This window comes from Canis lupus, chromosome 9 (genome assembly GCF_011100685.1).
Source record: "Canis lupus familiaris isolate Mischka breed German Shepherd chromosome 9, alternate assembly UU_Cfam_GSD_1.0, whole genome shotgun sequence".
In the NCBI taxonomy this organism is placed as follows: Eukaryota; Metazoa; Chordata; class Mammalia; order Carnivora; family Canidae; genus Canis; species Canis lupus.
The window spans coordinates 21,723,057-21,742,485 of record NC_049230.1 but is presented as its reverse complement, the minus strand read 5'-3'; the positions used below and the strand labels follow the sequence as shown (position 1 = coordinate 21,742,485).

The 19,429-nt window shown below is 40.9% G+C and overlaps 1 long non-coding RNA gene across 2 annotated transcripts in view; it reads left to right on the top strand.

Moving 5' to 3' along the window:
• Nucleotides 1-1,927: 1,927 nt before the first annotated feature.
• Nucleotides 1,928-19,429, top strand: part of LOC119876644 — an 80,709-nt gene continuing 63,207 nt past the window's right edge. For both annotated transcript variants that reach the window (XR_005364385.1, XR_005364384.1), the window contains exon 1: nt 1,928-1,983. This is a non-coding gene — a long non-coding RNA (uncharacterized LOC119876644). The remainder of the gene's footprint in view (nt 1,984-19,429) is intronic.

Sequence of the window (19,429 nt, the reverse complement as noted above, 5' to 3'; positions counted from 1 at the left end):
GAATGGTATTTTGTTACATAGTCACAGCATTTAGCCTTCATTGACATCTAGTTTTAAAACACCATCATGTCATGCATTATTGATCCCAGTTCCCCTCAAGGCCTGGGTTATCTCTTTTTTTTATTTCTTGGGCTATAAAGAGATTGTGGTGATGGGGAAGTGAAAGAGAGCATCAGCTCCTCCCAAACCCTATTAGAGAGCTGTGTTACTCTCTAACAGCTGCAGCTGTTCTTATGTCCCCTAAGAACATACTTAGGGGAGCACAGAACAAGGTACATAATTTATATGGCCCAGTGTAAAATGAAAATTCGGGACCTTTTTTTCAAAATTATTAAGAATTTCCACACTGCAACAGCAAAGCATTAAAACAAGAGCCAGAGAGGAGCACCTGGGTGGGTCTGTCAGTTAAGCATCTGCTTTCAGCTCAGGTCATGATCTCAGGGTCCTGGGATGGAGCTCCACTTCAGCCTCCATGCTCAGCAGGGAATCTGATTCTTCCTCTTCCACTGATCATCCCCACCCTGCCATCATGTGCACTCTTGTGTGTGCGCTCTCTCTCTGTTTAAATTAAATTAAATTATTAAATTAAAAAGTTTAAAAAGTGCCAGATCCTTCTAAGGTCATATGCTCATGAAGCCAACTCTGTGCAGAAAGACTCTGACATAATTAAAAACCCATGAATTAGGATACTAACCAGACCCTCTCACTCCCTTTCCTCCTCTTTCCCCCTCTCAAAACATATGTCCAAAAAGAATAGCTATGATGACAATGGTAGTGTCATCATTGATAAAAATGTGACCCTGTCTTGGGAAAAACTGAGAGCGCTTCCCCTAAGGTCAGGAACAAGACAGGGGTGCCTACTCTCACTACTATTGTCCAGCATAGTACTAGAAGTCCTAGCTTTAGCTATCAGAAAACAAAAAGAAATAACAGGGATCCAAATTGGCATGTAACAGTCAAACTTTCACTCTTCATGGACAAAATGATACTCCCAACCGTTTCCACCAAGTTTACTATTATTCATCCTCACTGTTTGATCAGTGCTCAGGTCCATCTGGGCGATCTGGCTCTTAAATCCTTCAGGTGATTCTGATGCCTGGCAAAGTTTGAGAACCACTGCTAGAAAGTAATGGTAGTAGTGATGTAGGAAGACCTTTCAAATGGTTGGACATCTTAGTTTTGAATGCTTTGTTTTGTCAAGGACATCCCAATGTTAAATCAGATGTTTCATAAGGCAACACAACAGTTCTAACTTTGAAAGAAACCTTGATACTCTGAGACTTATTTAACTGTTAGTTGAAATTTGTTTTTATTTTTGAGGGAGATTTGAACAAGGAAATTGGATAGAAAGAAATGAAATGATCGAAAACATAAAGTGAATGAAATGTTCTGGAGTTAATGAACCCAGAGGAGTGAGGAGTGGAAGGAAAAGCATTTGATTTCCACTTTATTTCTATAAATAGCTAGACAGCCTTGTCTTTCAGGCTCACCTAGGACAGGAAAGATTTCTTTCACTCTTGCCCCAAAGTCATAAGCAGGGCCATTTGTTCTTCATTCAGAACTTCTTGAGAATCTATTACGATAGGTCTGGTATTGTGACAGACAGTGGGGTCTGGAGATGACCAAGGACCTCCATGATGCCAAAGAAGCTGCAGCCTTGTTGGAGAAAGTGATTAATACATCAGCAATTATAAATCACTTTAAGTGTTAATGAAGACTGTGGGGATGCTAAGTAGGGATTCCCAAATGAAACTGGATCGAAGCTTACCTGGAGGTGATCACTTGCCAGTGCAGCCTTCAACCAACCATACAACCAGGAGAAGGGATGTGGGGGATGGCCAGTGCATTCTGAAAATGTAATAATGAATGACTTGCGGATAAGTCACATATAAATCTGAGCATTCTACATTCTACGTACATTCTACGTGTACATCTTCAGTGCCTACTATGTGCAACATTGCTCTAGGCCTCAGGGATACTTCAGTAAGCAAAACACACAAAAATTTCTATTATGGAGCTTTATACTAGGTAGAATTGTATCTGAATAGATTGTATTACATCAATCAATTGTATTGATACATTCAATTGTATCTTGTATGTAGAGGAATACAGACAAAGACAATATAAGTTAATGTGATTTATTAGAAAGGTGGATAAATGGGAACTTGGGGTGTGGGCTGGTATAAGAATCCTGTATTGTCATTTTCCACAACAGGAATCTAGATTTTTAATGTCTTAAATTCAATTGTTAAGAAATAGCAGCATAGGGACGCTTGAGTGGTTCAGTTGATTAAGCGGCTGCCTTGGGCTCAGGTCATGATCTCAGGGTCTTGGGATGGAGCCCTGCGTCGCATTGGGCTCCCTGCTCAGAAGGAAGTCTGCTTCTCCCTCTCCTTCTGCTCTCCCCCCTGCTCATGCTCACTCCATCTCTCTCTCTAATAAATAAAATCATAAAAAATAGCAGTATAAATATGTTCTTTAGAAATATACAGGTTAATACCAAAAGAGATAGTTAAAAGATTTTGAAAAGGAAGATTCAGGAGTGAGGAAGACAGAGACTGCTATTGTTTAGTATAGGCCTTGTAGAAATTTAATGTTTCATTCATTCATTCATTCATTCACAAATACTTACAAAAACATTATAAGTGTGTGCCATCCCCTGTTGTGAGCATTTTGTGGTATTTAGAATCAGAGGCAGGGACCAGAAGGAAGAGAACCTGTCAGAGGATGACTGGTGCTATGGGTTCAAATGTAGGGGCCTGGGGTTGTTCTGGAGAGAGTGTGCTTGTGTATGGAGTAATTAAGACTGGCCTCACTGTGAATGACATTTGAATGAAAATGAGAAGTTTGGTGAGAGGGAAGAACTGTGTAGAAATCTGGAGCAGGGAACTTCCAGTGTGGGTAGAACAGTGGCCCCTCACAACCCAAGCTGATGCTAAGAGGTGGAAAGGTCGAGACCAATGGGAACAGAGACCAGAGGTTAATGTCTATGGTGTGCAAGGAAGGCATTGTCCTTCAAGGACTCTGGCTTTTATTCTGTGTAATACAGGCAGCCAGTGAACTTTGCCTGTGGAGTAATACCCTATTGTCTTTAAAAAGAGACTTATAGACCTCACTCTATAAATATTGATTTTAAATGAACAGAATTGACCATATGCCACTTTTTCTTTACAATCATTTGAGAGGGGAAAGTATTATCAGTGGTAACACACACACACAGATTTGAATGCAAAGAAATGAAAATAAAGCTACAGAACAAACTAGTGATGATTCAGAGCAAGACCCCTAATACCTCCCAAATGGGGCCAGAATCTTAGCATTCTGATAACACAGGCAGAGTCTGAGTAACTGGAGTTGCCTTTCATTCATGCACCCACCCCATCCATCCATCCTTTCTTCCATCCATCTGATCATTAGGAATTCTGAGAGCCTCGTGTCATCCAGGCACAAATGTGAGTAAGCATGTTCTCGCCTAGCTTAGGGCTTGCAGGTGGATGCATATGGAAGCACCTGGAGAAAGTGGCACATAGACGGTATCTGGCCCAGACAGTGGAATATTGTGCAGCAGGCACCATCGGGCAGAGATGGTATTTTCATCACAACAGATTGTTATGTGGTACTGAAGCAGCAGCTTTCACATTGCTTCGAAATATGCCTTCCAAGCCTATTCACAGCCTTTGCCTTTATTCCATGATCACCAAGCAATTTTCTGATATCTAATTTCGTTTGCAGGCACATTGATCATGAGACAAGGTGCACAGGATAGTGGTAAAACATCAACAGCACTCTCATTGTAAATGAACAGAGCTTCTCCTGTTAATGGAGTTTATGTGATTCCATTCCCTGAGCTCCTTATCAACCTTGAATGGACTGATAAAATTTCTGAACCTTGAAGTTTGAGGAATGGATCTTTGCCAACAAACGTGCTTTGAATGGCTAAGTGTCTAAAGTGCAGGGGCTCTGGAATGCTCCTCCAGAAATATCCCGTCTGTCTTCCCCACTGTGAGTACAAATGTACAAGTGGATACCTGCAGCTGCAAATGTGATGCTGACAGTCACATAAGGACACAGCACAATAATAACCAGTGCTATATCCCACAAAATGGCCTATCTGAAGAAAAGGCTAAAATATCCCAAACTTCAACATAGAGCTATGCAGAGATCATAGGTGAGGTCTAGATGCAATCTCTAATAGTATGTACATAGCTGATAGTCAATAAATGAATGAATGAATTAGTATAAGGGGTCCAATTTATCTGTTTTAAAGAGGAAGACAATTCTTTATATTTTTCTTTAAGAACCTTTCCTATTTTTATGGTGTCCACCACCAATTAACATGCATTTTACTATGTTCCTTATTCAACGAAGGAATTTTAATTGCATGTTTCTGTAGGTAAGTGAACATAAAACAATCAATCATTATGTTAGCTTTGTTGTGAGAAAGAACGCAGGACCTGGAGTCAAGAGACAGGATTTTACTCTGTGTTGCTGTGACCACGTTTCTTTACTTTTCAGGAAATAGTATTACTGAGGATAATATGAATAATTTGGGCTCCAAAGTCTTAAATTCCAAGTTGCAACTTTTTTCCCCCTCAAATATTGATATATTTGTTTGAGAGAGAGAGAGAGAGAGAGCAAGCGAGCATGCATGAGTGGTGAGGGAGGCGGTGAGGGTGGGGGAGGGCAGGGAGAGAAGCAGACTCCTTGATGAGCCGCGAGCCCCCACATAGGCTCACTCTCAACACTTTGAGATCAGGACCGGAACAAAAATCCAGAGCCAGTTGCTTAACCAACTGAACCACCCAGGGGGCCCTCCTCCTTGCAACTTTAAAAGAAGTATTTATTTACCTCTTGCTCCCTCTGCTGGATGATTTGCTTTGTGCTTTGCTCTTATAATGAGTATATTGTGTAGCTGAGATTTTTTTTCTTTTATTTAAAAAAACAGTACAGACTACAAAATAGGAGAATTAAAACTGGGTGATGGGCACTGAGGTGGGCACTTGACGGGATGAGCACTGGGTGTTATTCTATATGTTGGCATATTGAACACCAATAAAAAATAAATTTATAAAAAAAATAAAGGGGAAAGGAGAAAAAAATGAGTGGGAAATATCAGAAAGGGAGACAGAGCATGAAAGACTCCTAACTCTGGGAGACGAACTAAGGGTGGTGGAAGGGGAGGTGGGCAGGGGGTGGGGGTGACTGGGTGACAGGCACTGAGGTGGGCACTTGACGAGATGAGCACTGGGTGTTATTCTATATGTTGGCAAATTGAACACCAATAAAAAATAAATTTATAAAAAAATAAAAAATAAAAATTCCCAAGCTTATATTGAACTATACTTAGACCTTAGAAATCCTTTAACTCGGTGGTTCCTGTCATTAAGCTGCACACTGGCATCTCCACAGAGCTTGACGTCATAGGCTAAGGATATAATTCAGGATTTTACTGTGTTCAGTGTTTTTGTTTTGTTTTGTTTTGTTTTGTCCTGGAGGCTGGCATTTAACTACAGTGTTTTCAAATTTGAGAAACCAGAAGCTATGATTCTAGGGACCATTGCCTTAAATCATCAGGGACATTTTAAGGAATGTATGAAAATATTGAACTAGCTAGCTCAGGGTATGGGTTTCATATTTCTCCTGACTTGATCCTTTGAATAAGTCTATTAGGAAGTTGCCTTCAAGATCCTACCAAGTTCTTTAAAGATTATTGTGTGACTGAGTTGCTGTGCTACCCATCTCCTTTCACTGTTATTTTACTTCAGATAACTCAGATTGCTTCTTATAACTCTTATGGTTTTTGTAGGTAACAGAGCCCTGAAAAATGGGCCCACAGGCATGATTGCCTAGGCTGTGGTTAAGAAATCCAGATCCACATTGATTCTGTTGTGAAACTCAGATATATTGAGTCCATGTTCTAATTTGCTTAATATTCAGACCTTTTATTTTATTTACTTTTATTTTTAATATATTTTTTAAAGATTTTATTTATTTATTCATGATAGACATAGAGAGAGAGGCAGAGACACAGGCAGAGGGAGAAGCAGGCTCCATGCAGTGATTCCGATGTGGGACTCGATCCTGGGACTGCAGGATCGCACCCTGGGCCAAAGGCAGGCGCCAAACCGCTGAGCCACCCAGGGATCCCCTATTCAGACCTTTTAAATGTTGCTTCCCAGATTCTCTTTTTTTCCCAAATCAGAGGTCCCTGCCCTATTCACAGTTGGTCTTTGGCACTGTCTGCATCTGTCCTGGCCCAAGTCCTCATCTGCTCTGGGTCTGCCTGGCACAGTCTCCACTGCAGTCCCACGGTCATGGCCAGGGAGGTTTTTTTTACCTACTGGCCAACGTTCCTGTTCTTGTAGAGCCTCAGAGAGTGAGGCAATGCTGAGATCAGGATTTTTTTTTTTTAAATATCTTTTACAGATTTTGTTTATTTATTTATTTGACAGAGAACACACAAGAAGGGGGAACAGCAAAATGAGAGGCAGAGGGAGAAGCAGGTTCCCCGCTGAGTAGGGAGCCCTACGTGGAGCTGGATCCCAGGACTCTGCTGTGTGAATATTGATCCTTGTCCAACCTGAGAGCCCTGCTCAGAAAAAAGAATATGTTCAGGCCTACGTTGCCTCTATGGTCAGCAGGGGGCGCACTTGCACTGCTCTGAAAAAGGCTACCGCACCCTTTCCGAGGCTCCTGGGGGGAAGGGCGGGAGAACCCAAGCTTGTGAGTCACCATTCTCACCCTTCCCACTCTGTGCAAATTGGCATTTTGCAAAGAACAGCATTGTTCATTGGTGAGCAACAGTTGACCAGTCAACCTGAAAAACATTTGGGAAACTACAACTTTAAAAGTAAAAAACGAAAGACTTCTTTGATATTATTTTTGCCGCAAGCGTGAATTACCTGGGGGAAAGAGCAGATGCTTTTCAGTCTCTTAAGTTATTACACCAGCCCTAAATTATTCAGGTATTCTTTAAGTTAGTCGTGTTCAGGTTTAGGAGTGTGCAAAGGGTCAGAAGCGATCTCAACTGTCAGGAAGGTTGCCTCCTTTTCCTGGCAGACATATGTTGTTAGAGTTGGGCCTGTTTCTGCTGTAATTTCAACTCATTTTCTCCTGGCCTAATGTCTACAGATGAGGCTGGCAGATTTTCTTCTGTAAAGGCCAGATGGTAAATATTTTAAGCTTCGTGGGCCAGAGAAAAACTCAGTTGTAACCACTCAGCTCTGCTGCTGTCCCCCAAAGCAGCCTTATACAATATGTAAACAAGTGGGTGTGGCTGTGTACTAATGAGACTTTATTTATAACTTGGCCAACCTATAGGCATCTATAGATACTTTAAAACGAGTTCATATCTTTCATATATCTGTTATTTTACATTCTTCTAAGTGCAAACTCTTCTAATGAACAAGAGAATAATTAGGATTTTTTTTAAAAAAACGTTTTATTTAAATTCCAGTTCATTAACATACACTGTAATATCAGTTTCAGGAACAAGAGAATAATCAAATCCGAATGCCTGCTGTCTGGTTCTACTCCTGTTTAGAATTGATGCCTGGTCCCCCTTACAACATTCGTGAACAGTGTTCATTGCCCTCTACTTGGAAAGCTTAGATTTGTTTTTCCTGTAAGCAAGGCAGTGCCCCAAAGAGCAGAGAAGGTGATAAAAGTCCACAGAATTTTGTAAGAAGATAATACAATAATTTAGAAACCAGCAATGCTGGATTCATGAACTCTTAATCTTTTCATCTGTCACACCATTTAATCCATATTTTAAAAAGAAAGATGCCACAGTATAAAATAACAGGAACCAACTGGCCTGAAAGATCCCAGGAAAATCTGGTTTAAGGTTTTTCTAGGAGTTGAGCCAAGAACATTTTTCTTTCTGCCTTTTGATCCGTTGAAAGATACACAAGCTACTGGGATGCTTTGAGGACACCGATGCCAATATGGAAATAAACTCTGACAAGTTGTTTTGCGGAGGGAGCCAGCACTCAGAGAAGGGATCATTGTAAGGTTAGGAACTGGAGCTTTTGGGTCTACTGCCTTATCTCAAACCCATCCTTGTACTCTTTCTGTGAATGGATTCTGTCTCTCTCGAGTTTGAGGTAGAGAGGTAACAGGATTGCTGCCTGGGATCTCAGTCCTCTTCACCTCTGCTTAAGCTCCCCCTGCCCCTCCTGGCTTCAGATAGTGGAGGCTACCTACCTGTCTCCCTCCCTGTAAAGAAACCTTCATCAGGAGCCACTACAGAGGGGAAGCTGGAGGGCATGAAGAGCTGAGAAGCTTTTATATCAAGATGACTTTATGTAAATACATAAATGTCAGAGGTTACTTCAAGGCACTGACACAAAGCTGGAGGCAGGAAATGAGTATCTGAGAAGCCTCCAAGCTTCCCCCTCTCGTGGGATCCACACCAGCACAGGAGCACTTTCTAGGTATCTTTTGGATCCTTTAAGTGGTAGAGCCACTTAGAAAGTTTTATTTCTAGAGGATTATGGGAATGGGCTCTGAATTCCCCCCCTTACATGCTTCTGGTGGGTGAGGTGGGGGAGGGCCCAATTCCAAACACTACCAGGGAGAAACTGGCACAGCATATTTGTGTATCAAAGGCTTGAACTGGGATCCCTGGGTGGCGCAGCGGTTTGGCGCCTGCCTTTGGCCCAGGGCGCGATCCTGGAGACCCGGGATCGAATCCCACATCGGGCTCCCTGCATGGGGCCTGCTTCTCCCTCTGCCTGTGTCTCTGCCTCTCTGTCTCTCTCTCTCTGTGTGACTATCATGAATAAATAAATAAAATCTTTAAAAAAAAAAAAACAAAGGCTTGAACTCAGCTCCTGACCCTACCCTCCATCATTCCCCCACTTCAGGTCTTCTGTGGGTTCCTCCCAACCCACCTGCCCATTGTCTGGGCCCCATATGGGTGTCTGACATGCCCAGAGGTGCAGGCTCCCAGTTTCCTTCTGCCAGTTGCTGGAAGACATTGCAGGCACCTTTCTGGAGGCTGTGGTTTTAACCCTTTGTGGGCTGTAAAAATAGTTAGCAGGCCTGTGGTTGTCCCTGGAGGACTTATTTCTGCTTCCTATGTTGGAGGAGAGAACAGACTCTGGACATCTACTATTTGAAGACAGCCTCAGTATGGTCTGAACAGAATCTAGTCCCAGTCACTCTGAGCTCTGGCTGGCCCAGGAACAGTGTGGCTGGGGTGGAAGAGGGAAGACTTGAGTGCTGTCATCTCTCCCTTGCCTATTGGCCCTAGGTGCATTCATACTAGAGGTGGGGGCAAAGGAGGAAGACAGATGATGATGCCTTGTCTCCTGTGCAGAGGCTTCTTCCAGAATTTCTAACCACCTAACATTGTAGAGGGAAGAAGAGAGTGGCAGAGTGTGAAATGGAATTACCCATGTCTACATACCATGGCTCAGCGCCTTGTCCATGCAGTAATGATTAAAAGTGCTACCTCCTCCCCCAGAGCTGCCAGCCCATAGGTATGTAACCCCTCCCAACTCAGCATTGTAGCAAGTGTAGTTTGTAAACTTTTAGGTGATCATTATCCTTGTGTGTATGCTAGCCTATTCTTTGAATAACTGAAAGAGAAATACATTTAGATTTTCCATGGCTTCCCCAAACAGTTGAATTAATGAGTTTTCTTGGAATGCCCTTTTTTGGTCTGCCAGCTGATTATTATTTTCAGAGGACACTAATGACAACCCAGGCGTGATGTCTACAAAGCCCTACATTAAGGCAGCTTGCATTGCAAACCTGCCATTCAGGTAATGACTGCTGCCCTCTGGAAAAACAAGCTGGGCCTCATGAAGGAAGGCCATGTGGATACTTGAGAAGGGTGTGAGGCCCAGTCATAGGTGTTGACTTGTTGGAAATGGGCAGAAGGGTCATGGATGATTTTAAGAAGTTTTTGTTGAGTGCGGAAGAAAATTTCAAGAGGACAGAAAGAGCTTTACTGGAGAGACATTCTTTCTTTTTGTTTCTCAACTCAATTTCCTTATCATAACAGCAGCAAACGTGTAATTATTATGACTACTTACTATGATTATGGGTGACAGGAATTACAGTTGGGCAAAGGGACGGTTTTGTATATTTTAATTTCCTTCTCAGAAGTTCTGACTTCATGAACTTCCTTATTTTGTCTTCCTAATAGTGCCTGGTTTCATAGTAGACATATGTTAGAAGCTTAATAAATACTTCCTGACTGGTTCTTAGTTCCAGCTCATACATGAATTTCTTGAAAACAAAGAATGATAAAAATTTTTATTTTTTTAATAATAAATTTATTTTTTATTGGTGTTCAATTTGCCAACATACAGAATAACACCGAGTGCTCATCCTGTCAAGTGCCCCCCTCATTGCCCGTCACCCATTCACCCCCACCCCCGCACTCTCCTCCCCTTCCACCACCCCTAGTTCGTTTCCCAGAGTTAGGAGTCTTTATGTTCTGTCTCCCTTTCTGATATTTCCTACCCATTTCTTCTCTCTTCCCTTCTATTCCCTTTCACTATTATTTATATTCCCCAAATGAATGAGAACATATAATGTTTGTCCTTCTCCGATTTGGCTCATTTCACTCAGCATAATACCCTCCAGTTCCATCCATGTTGAAGCAAATGGTGGGTATTTGTTATTTCTAATGGCTGAGTAATATTCCACTGTATACATAAACCACATCTTCTTTATCCAAAGAATGATAAAATTAATAACAATAATGAAAGCATCCAGTTCAAACTGGTTTAGGCTTTTTTAAAAAAGATTTTATTTATTTATTCATGAGAGACACAGAGAGAGAGGCACAGATACAGACAGAGGGAGAAACAGCCTCCCTGAAGAGAGCCTGATGTGGGTCTAAATCCCAGGACCCCGGGATCACGACCTGAGCTGAAGGCAGATGCTCAACTGCTGAGCCACCCAGGCATCCCAGAATCTGCAATTTTAATTATATATATATATATATATATATATATATATATATATATAAGCATATTAAAATTTCAGAAGCACTGATATACATATAAGACTTGGGATTAGATGTTGACCCCAAATAACTGCTTCCCAGAATGTTGGAAATGATAAATAGAAAATTTCACAATATGCTTTTGTGATGACACTCTAGATAAAATATTTCCAATTAATGACTCTCGAACATATTTTGTGTAACTATGGCTCATCCATCATTACCATCTTCTCTTAGTCCTTTTTCTTGCTTAGTCTCTGACTGTATGGGAGAGATAACTTTAGGTAGAAGTGAGTGTAAGATCTAACTGGACAGACTAAGAGGTGGGGTCCTCTAAGTTTTGGAACTTGATAAGCCCTTTCTTGGTATTGACCTCTATGTACAGAGGATTGAATGCTTTGATGTTTGGGTAATGGGAGAGTAGCTTTTAGTCATAAAAGTCTATCCCTCTCTAGTGTGTATTTCTGACTCTTTTGTATTCTAGTATAATGTACATTCAGATTTCATGGTACATTCTGGACTCTTACCTTATATAAAAAACATCAGTGGGGATCTCTGGGTGGCCCAGCAGTTTGGCACCTGCCTTAAGCCCAGGGCATGATCTTGGAGACCTGGGATCAAGTCCCACATCGGGCTTTCTGCATGGAGCCTGCTTCTCCCTCTGCCTGTGTCTCTGCCTCTCTCTCTCTGTCCAAGTAAAATCTTAAAAAAAAAAAAAATCTGCAAGAGTTCATCAAAACATGTTGCCTGCATTAAAGTTTTATATAACTCTTTAGCAACCATTTTTTGACTTTGCGTGATACAATAAAAAGATCAAGTACACTGGGTACAAATTCTGGTTCTACCATTTTTAGCTATATGACCATTAGTTCATTTAGCCCCAATTTCCTCAGCCTAGAATGAGGCTAATACTACCTTGCTGGGTTGTGACAAGTGTTAAATGAAATTGTGAATGCAAAGGTCACAATTTTTATTATTGTTAAAATAAGAATAGTTGTTAAAATTTCTTCTAATACATGTGTGTACATATGTCACACTCATGAGTTTACATTGTGTATGCATACCTAAAAATTAGTATAAATTGACATATAGTCTTTATTCAATGACTCATAATTTTATTAGATGGTTTCTAATTTAAATTTTAAATAGAAGTTTTGGTGCATAGGACAGTCCATGTACCAGTATAACAAACACATACACAAACACATATACTCAGAGTTCTTCAGTAAAACTCCTAAGTCTGTTTATATTAGATCATGAAGTATGTCAGAAGCACTGTCATCTTTTCCTTTTTGCATGATCTCACTGCAAATATATTTTAGAAATTCTAATCCTCTTCAGAAGGAAGGTGACATATAGATGTTGTGATAGAATAAATGAGATGGGGATGAGTCACCCACATGGGAATGATCTCAGTCATGTAGTAAGGCAGAGAAACCGATGTTGTTATGGTACACAAATAACCAACAGAACACTTCAGAGGGTATATATAAACACCCAAAATCCTGAAAGTATTTATTGATATGAGAGTATAGCATAGTAAAGCATATCTAGAACAAATGGACAATATATAAGGGTCTTAATGACTTAAAAACTTAAACATTATAACTAAGAGCTACCTGATAATTATGATCATTTTAACCCATAAAAGGCCTTATAGTTTCTAGGTGAAGGAGAACTTCACTTACCTATATTGAAAACAGATCAGCAGTGAAGTTTTTTATCTGTGTGATACTGTTAGCATATTTATAGAGAAGCTGTTAATGTCCCTGGAATCAGGAACTTAAAGACAAAAGGAACCAAAAGTCAAAAGGAATCAAAACTCAATGAGAAGAAGAAGGAGAATTTACCTGGGCATCCCAGCATGCTCGAGTGAAGAGCAGGGGATGTTTCTCCATTCTGGGTTGGAGTTATAGTGCTTGGTCCTCATTTGTGAAGAGGCAGGGAGGAGAGCTCTAAACAAACATACATGGCTTTACTCCCTGCTGTCTCTGAAGAGTGAGGATCTTGACTTTTCTCTTGGATACTTTGGTGCTTCATCTATGGTTATTGGACCAGGACTTCCACAGAGATCCATTTCACTGTTAAAATGACTGAAATCCTGGTTGAAAGGTTTGGTGGGAGACTTTTCTTTTTAATAGGCTTAAACCAGCTATTGTCACTGAGCAAATAATAGACTCTTATTTTAAATACTCTATTTTGTTATCCATGGTTATATGAAAAACTATTCCCAAACTTACTAGCTTAAAACAACCACTATTTTATTTGTTCATAGTTTTGTGGATCAGAATTTCAGATTCAGAATGTCGGGGATGGCTTATCTCTGCTCCATGATGCCTGGGGCCTCAGCCTGTTTGGCTTAAATGGCTGGGAACTGGCTGCAATGGCTAGAACAGAGTCATGTGTCTGGAACTTCAGTTATGGCTGTTGGCTGGATTCCTCAGTTTTCCATGTGGCCTCTCTGTTAGGCTAGCTTAGACTTCCTCACAGCAGGGTAGGCTCAGAGTAAATGAACTTCTCATATGGCAGCTGGCTTCCTAGAGGGAACATTCTAAGAAGATATAAGCCCCAGTGTGTAAGCATTTATTAAGCTTCTGCTGGTGTCTTGCTTGCTGATGTTTTGTTGGCAAAATCAAGTCATTTGGTCAAGCTCAGAGTCTATGTGGGAAAGACTACAGAAAGGCTTGAGACCTGGTGGTGTGGGTTCACTGGGGCTACCAGTATCTACTACAGAAAGAAAATTTTGCTATTAATTAGTATCCATTTTCTATTGTGAAAGGATAGATAAGTGTATATTCAACTATGGTACAGAATTGCTTTATGTACATAAAATGTATTTTTAGAGTTACTTTTAATCCCAAAGAAATGATATGTTATATCATTTGACACAATGTAAACTTTAAAAAATCTCTAGTCTGGTAAAAATGAACTCTATTTACAAGCATTAGTTGGAAGCTCTTATTTTTCTATTAGCTGTCATTAATTCTTATGAGAATATTAAACTATTAGTAATATGGAAAATATACAAACAAATACAGAAGTACTTACCGAAGCTCCTGAAGTGGTAGGTTCTCAAATTTGGGTATATGTTGTAATAAGTTGGGGATCTTTCAACATATTGATGCCTGGTCCCAACTTTCAAAAACCACTATTTAATTGACCTATAATGCAGCCTGGCCATTAGAATCTTTAAATCTGCCCTGGAGATCCTGAAATGCAGCCAAGTTTGAGAACATCTGCTCTAAAGAAACTTTCTTGGACCTCTTTCTCTTACCATATTTTCCTATAGTCCTTTATCCCTTCTCAACTTTATAATCTCTGCCCCAACATACAATTGCTATATTCCTCAATAATAAATTTTTATAAGTTTAGTTCCCAATTTTACACATCATTAACAGGGTAGGTGTCAAAAAACATTAATGGAAAAATAAACATTTACTAAAGGCATGCATTTGATTGGATGAACACATATTAAGGGGATCTATCCACTCAACCATGTTATGGTACTATTGGACAATATGTTGCCATAAATATTAAATTCCAAAGTAATATTTTACATTTCTCTGGGTTAGCCAACTATGTGTTTAGTTTGGTCTTAGGTAATGGAATAGGTGCCATTTACTTAGAGTGTTTCTGGAATGAAAACAGTGTAACTCATTACCAAGTCCTTTATGTGGTTTGGGTGTGTATTGGTCAAAACCAAATACAAATGAAAACTTCTGTGGTTAGTAACTCATCTAAACATGCAGGCACTAATCAATTTGTAATGGGTATTTTGAAATATTTTTGGGCTGATTTAGATACAGAGGAGAAGTTATTCTATGTTGCCTAGCACACAATTGTCTTTTTTAAAAAATATTTATTTATTTATTTATTTATTTATTTATTTGAGAGAGAGAGAGAGACAGAGTAGGGGCAGGGGTAGAGGAAGAAGAAAAGGGAGAGAATCTCCAGCAGAGTCCCTGCTGAGTATGGAGCCTGATGCAGGGCTTGATCTCATGATCCTGGGATCATAACCTGTGCTGAAACCAAGAGTTGGACGCTCATCCAGCTGAGCCACCAAGGTGCCCCACAATTGTCTTTTTATTCAGGCAAATGGTTTCATTTTCCTACTTGTCACTACTTGGTGAAATAGAGATGGTATGGCCTAAAAAAATTTATATATTGAAATCCCACCCCCCACAGGTGATGGTTTTAGTAGGTGAGGCATTTGGGAGGTGCTTAGGTCATGAGGGTAGAGCCCTTATGAATGAGTTTTCTTACAAAAGAGACCCCAGGATCTCCCTGACCTCTTCTGCCATTTGAGTGCACAAACTATGAATCAGGACAAGGGCCTTTACCAGAATACCAAGCTGGTGCCTAGATTTTTTTGAAGTTCCCAGCCATCAGAGCTGTGAGAAATAAGTTTCTGTTGCTTATAAGCCACTCAGTGTGTGATATGGATTAAGGTAAGAGCAAATTAATTCTTTATTAATAGAGTGACCAACTACTTCAGTTTGCCTGGGACTGAGGGGTTTCCTGGGCACACTGGGAATTGGTTACCTTAATTGATATGGTGAAAATTAATAAGACTTTAAGGATATTTTAGCCCCTTGAATGAAAAATTATTCATATGTTATGATTTCCTATTACTAAATCATATATAAATTATGATGGTAAGTGAAGACTAGTGATTATTTTCTGGGATTAGTATTATAACTTTCCCTCCAGCTTATCACTTTTTTTTGAATATACTTCAAAAAATTTTCCTAGCCATGCTCAAACTTCACCTTGAGAATATTTAATGCATAATTTCTAGATTTTAAGAAAAAGGTAATGTCTAAAGTTGCAGAATGAATTGGTGCTAAAGTGGAAAAAATTTAATTTTTAAACCTACCTTGAGACTCTAGTACCCTATTAACATAAGGAAGCTCTTGTAGTAAGATGAAATAGAAAAAGAGAGGGGGACGGAGCAAGATGGTGGAGGAGTAGGGTCCCCAAGTCACCTGTCCCCACCAACTTACCCAGTTAACTTTCAAACCATCCTGAAAACCTACAAATTCGACCTGAGATTTAAAGAGAGAACAGCCAGAATGCCACAGAGAGAAGGGTTTTCGCTTCTAACAAGGTAGGAAGGCCGAAAAAAAAAAAAAAAAAAGAATCAAGGGGGGAAGGGGCCTGAGAGGAGCCGGGCTAAGGCCGCCAGCGAAAGCCTCTGGTCCAGGAGAGCCCAGCCCCGAAGAAGCAGGAACTTTAAAAAATCCCCGCCGGATTCTTCCTGGACGGAAAGGTGCTTAGCAGGGAAATTGGGCAGATTTGCCAGAGGGGCAGTGGAGCCTCCAGGTTCCCGGGGTCACTAACAGAGGAAGTGCACCCAGGGGAAGGCGCACCACCCACCGCCGGCTGATCTTGGTAAAGGGCTGGAGCGCGTGCTTGGCGGGGCCTCGGGGAGAAGCTGGTGGGTAGGCGGGGGCTCCTGCGGAGGGTCTGCACCCTGCTGCCTTTGGAAGCCACCCTCTCACCCCTCCCAGAACGCGATTCCAGCAGCACAGGTTCCAGATCCAGATCCCAGGGCGCTTAGCAGACACAGCCCAGAATCCTGTGCTGCCCCTGGGACAGGTGGAGGCGGGGAGGGCACAGGACAGCAAGGACTCTCCTGCTGCCAGGTGCCCCCAAGCTGTGCAGATCAGCACCCCTGCCCCAGAAGCACCTGGGCCAGTGTGGACTGGGAGATGCAGTAGTAACTACGGGAAGCCGACTCCAGGGCTGGAGACCTGGCCGCCGCCAGTGGTGGTGCTCCTCCTTTTGTCACCCTGTGCCTGGGAGGGGTGGGGCCGCCAGGGAACAGGGGCCACATGGCGTCAACAGGGGGCAGGGCAGCACCCTCAGGTGCACACACCTGAGAATCAGCACAGCAGCCCCTGCCCCAGAAGACCAGCTGGAAGGACAGGGGAAGAGCAAGTTCTGGACCAAGCAGCGCTGGAAAGCACCAGGGGAAGTCGAGAGATTTACAGTATATAGAACCAGAGGGTACCCCTCCTATTTATTTTTCTTCCTTTTTCCAGTATAACTCGTTTTTATATCAGACTGTAAATTTCCAATTTTTTTCTCTTTTCCCACCTTAACTACAATATTTTACCACCTCTTCATTTTTAAGATTCTTCCTTTTTGACTTTCGTATTTCTACAATGACAGGTCCTAGATATTTTTTCCACTTCTAGATTCCCTTCGACATGCTCAACTTAATTTTGGGAGATATACAAGATATGTGTGTGTGTGTGTGTGTGTGTTTTGTTTTCTCTGCCTCATTTTGTTCTACAATGGTGGAAGTTAATACCTTCAAAAACATGACCAGTATGCACCCAGAAACAAGTGGTATACCATGCTGGTTCATTCTGTGAGATTCCTCATTCCCATTCTTCCCCCCTCCTTTATCTCATTTATGTTTGGTGGTCAAGATTGGGGCCTTCTACAGTATTTCTAGTTTATATAAATTTGGGACTGAGCATCTTCGAACATACAGAACTTAATATACTCAGAACCAAGAGGATCACCCTCTAGAACCTTCAGGTAGACTACATTCTCCCTCCACTACAACTTCTTCAACACCACCATCTTCCAGCCCTCCCCCTTTTTTCTTCTCCCTTTTTTCTTTTTTCTTTTTTTTTTTTCTCTTCTTCTTTGGGATTCTTGGCCTTTTATTTTTTACTACTTTGTTTTAAAATATGTTTTTCACCTTAGTGGTCCTTTTGTTTTATATTGTTCTGATCTTTGTTTTCAATTTTTGGTCTCTGACCTTGGCAGAATCATCTAGGGTGAAATTTACGTAGGTTGTGGCTGATATTCTTGACTCAGCCTGCTCATACAACCACTCTTCACTGAGCAAAATGACTAGAAAGAGGAACTCACCACAAAAGAAAGAATCAGAAACAGTACTCTTTGCCACAGAGTTACAGAATTTGGATTATAATTTGATGTCAGAAAGCTGATTCAGAAGCACAATTATAAAGCTACTGGTGGCTCTGGAAAAAAAGCATAAAGGAATCAAGAGACTTCATGACTGCAGAATTTAGATCTAATCAGCCCAAAATTAAAAATCAATTAAATGAGATACAATCTAAACTGGGGGAGGAGGGCTAACTACGAGGGTTAATGAGGTAGAATAAAGAGTGAGTAACACAGAAGACAAGTTGATGGCAAGGAAGGAAGCTGAGGAAAAAAAAGAAAAACAATTAAAAGACCATGAGAAAAAGTTAAGGGAAATAAATGATAGCCTCAGAAGGAAAAAAACTACATATAATTGGGGTTCCAGAGAGCACCCAGAGGGCTAGAGTTCCAAAAAGCATATTTAAACAAATAATAGCTGAGAGCTTCTCTAATTTGGGGAGGGAAATAAATGATAGCCTCAGAAGGAAAAAACTACATATAATTGGGGTTCCAGAGAGCACCCAGAGGGCCAGAGGGCCAGAAAGCATATTTAAACAAATCATAGCTGAAAGCCTCTCTAATTTAGGGAGGGAAACAGGCATTCATATTCAGGAGATAGAGAGTCCCCCCCCCCCAAAAATTGATAAAAACCATTCAACACCCTGACATTTAATAGGGAAACTTGCAAATTCCAAAGATAAAGAGAAAATCCTTAAAGCAGCAAGAGACAAGAGATCCCTAACTTATATGGGGAGAAATATTAGATTAACAGCAGACCTCTCCACAGAGACCTGGCAGGCCAGAAAGGGGTGGCAGGATATATTCAGGATCCTAAATGAGAAGAACAGGCAGCCAAGAATACTCTATCCAACAAGGCTCTCATTCAGAATAGAAGGAGAGATAAAGAGCTTCCAAGATAGGCAGAAACTGAAAGAATATGTGACCACCAAACCAGCTCTGCAAGAAATATTAAGAGGGACTCTGTAAAAGAAAGGGGAAGCTCAAAGAAATAATCCACAAAACAGGGACTGAATAGATATTACAATGACACTAAATTCATATCTTTCAGTAGTTACTCTGAATGTGAATGGGCTAAATGATCCCATTGAAAGATGCAGGGTTTCAGACTGGATAAAAAAACAAGACCCATCTATTTGCTGTCTACAAGAGACTCATACTCATTTTAGACCTAAGGACACTGCCAGCCTGAAAATGAAAGGTTGGAGAACCATTTACCATTCAAATGGTCCTCAAAAGAAAGTTGGGGTAGCAATCCTCACTCATATCAGATAAATTAAAGTTTATACCAAAGACTGTAGTAAGAGATGAATAAGGACACTATATCATACGTAAAGGATCTATCTAACAAGAGGACCTAACAGTCATGAATATTTATGCCCCTAATGTGGGAGCTGCCAAGTATATCAATCAATTTCATCATCTGTTCCCTGGGTTTCAATTTCATCATCTGTTAAATAAGGAGTTTGTAGTAGAAACTACTAAAAATCCTAGCTCTAAACTGCTGTGATTTAGCTAGAGGCAGAGAATCCTGTGACATTC